We start from the raw sequence: 2,329 nt of genomic DNA on the forward strand, positions 1-2,329 counted from the left end.
GGCCTGCGCGTCCGGAGCCTGTGCTCCGCAACGGGGGAGGCCACAACAGTGAGAGGCCCGCATACCGCAAAAAAAAAAAAAAAAAAAAAAAAATAATAGTTTAAATGATAGGCAAGTTATAATATGACATGATGGTATTTAATTGACATAGTATTAATCAATGACCTTAAAGCTTGAAACATTATCCTGGGTTGTAGGATTGAGTGCATTGAATAGAAAGTGTAATCCTGGGACTTCCCTGGTGGTCCAATGGTTAAGACCCCGTGCTTCTACTGCAGGGGGCACGGGGTTCCAGCCTACTGTTTGAGTGTGACCAGTATTCACAAGGCCCTCATAATGTCAATACTGTTCATTGGATCTTAACCTTTGGAGTCAACATAGAAAAATCAAGAAGACTTGTTGTGGCTGCAGGAACAATTGTAAATGCCCCAAATCTTGACTTTGTACAATAAATGTGAAACTGAGAGAAGTTTGCATGTGGAAGTGAGGAGAGAAAGAGGAGTTACAAGCTGGCATCTCTTGCTAGAGACGCTGAGGAAAGTAGATGGAACCAAAATAATTAATATAAAAACCAAAAAAATAATATAAATAGTCATTATTGGGAAGAAGAGAGGGAGAGGGAGGGTAAATGAGTTAAACGCCTCATGTTTTATATTGGAAACTCAACATTCACTAAAACTGATATATAAAGAAATAAAGTACTGGCATTTGAGCTAGGATTTTTGGAAACAACTTCCAAAAGAAATAAAAACAGAAACCATTAAAAGGGGTTGCCTCAAATGCAGTCAACCAGGGATGGTCAGATGCTGTTTGACTACCTGGCAGACAAGCATGGTTTTAGGCAGAAATATTTAGATACACTCTACAGATATGCAAAATTCCAGTATGAATGTGGAAATTACTCTGGAGCAGCAGAACATCTTTACTTCTTTAAGTGTTGGTTCCAGCAACGGATAGAAATGCTTTGAGTTCACTCTGGGGAAAACTGGACTCTGAAATCTTAATGCAGAATTGGGATGCAGCCATGGAAGACCATACACCACTAAAAGAGACCATAGATAATAATTCTGTGAGTTCTCCACTTCAATCTCTTCAGCAGCGAATGTGGCTCATTCATTGGTCTCTGTTTTCTGCAATCACCCTAAAGGGTGTGATAACATTATTGATCTCTTCCTTTACCAGCCACCCTATCTTAACACAATTCAGACAATGTGTCCACATATTCTCTGCTATTTGACCACAGCAGTCATAACAAACAAAGATGTCTGAAAACGCCGGCAGGTGCTAAAAGATCTGGTCAAAGTTATTCAACAGGAGTCTTACACATATAAAAACCCAATTACAGAGTCTGTTGAATGTTTATATGTTAACTTTGACTTTGATGGGGCTCAGAAAAAGCTAAGGGAATGTGAATCAGTGCTAGTGAATGATTTCTTCTTGGTTGCTTGTCTTGAGGATTTCATTGAAAATGCCTGTCTCTTCGTATTTGGACATTTTGTCGCATCCATCAATATAGCAGCATAAACATGTTGGCAGATAAACTGAACATGACTCCAGAAGAAGCTGAAAGGTGGATTGTAAATTTGATTAGAAATTCAAGACTGGATGCCAAGATTGATTCTAAATTAGGTCATGTGGTTATGGGTAACAGTGCAGTCTCACCCTATCAGCAAGTGATTGAAAAGACCAAAAGCCTTTCATTTAGAAGCCAGATGTTGGCCATGAATATTGAGAAGAAACTTAATCAGAATAGTAGGTCAGAGGCTCCTAACTCAGGACTCTGGCTTCTACTGAAGAACTGTACAGAAAAAATGAAAAAACTATAAAAGAAAGATGAAATAATAAAACCATTATACAAAGGTGAAACATTTTAGAAACAATTAACATATTGAGCATAAATTTTGGAGAATTTGAATAAAATTGGCTGTTTCATTTATGTCAATAAAAAAAAATGGGGTTGCCTCTAGGTCACAGGAGGGTGTTGGGTGGAACAGGATGGGAAGGGGTGAGGCACTGTTGTTTTTCACCATAATCTCCTCTGTTCTACTTGATTCGTTATCAAATGAATGCAGCATTTCAATTTGTAAAAAGAAAAAAAAAATGCAAAGCAGGAAGCCTTGCTGAGGAGGGAAAGTCATTACCCGCCTCTGCCAGGCCTGTGATCACACCTGCTAGTGGAAAAAAACAGGGATTGGACCCTTGGAGACAGCAGATCATCCTCAGAGCCTTTAACTTTGGCTTGAAAAATTAATTCAATGCACTTAACCTTTTTGTTCTTGGTTTGCGGCCAAAATTAAAATGAACTTGCATTTTTTTGGACACTGATAGG

The 2,329-nt window shown here is 38.7% G+C and overlaps 1 pseudogene across 1 annotated transcript; it reads left to right on the forward strand.

Annotated features, from left to right (window-relative positions):
• Positions 1-779: 779 nt before the first annotated feature.
• LOC309793633 (eukaryotic translation initiation factor 3 subunit E-like) lies at positions 780-1,943 on the forward strand (annotated as a pseudogene). Its single transcript has one exon. The product of its transcript is annotated as a eukaryotic translation initiation factor 3 subunit E-like (transcript).
• The last annotated feature ends 386 nt before the right edge of the window (positions 1,944-2,329 follow it).

Source organism: Mesoplodon mirus (assembly GCF_964341445.2).
Source record: "Mesoplodon mirus genome assembly, chromosome: 18".
Classification (NCBI taxonomy): domain Eukaryota; kingdom Metazoa; phylum Chordata; class Mammalia; order Artiodactyla; family Ziphiidae; genus Mesoplodon; species Mesoplodon mirus.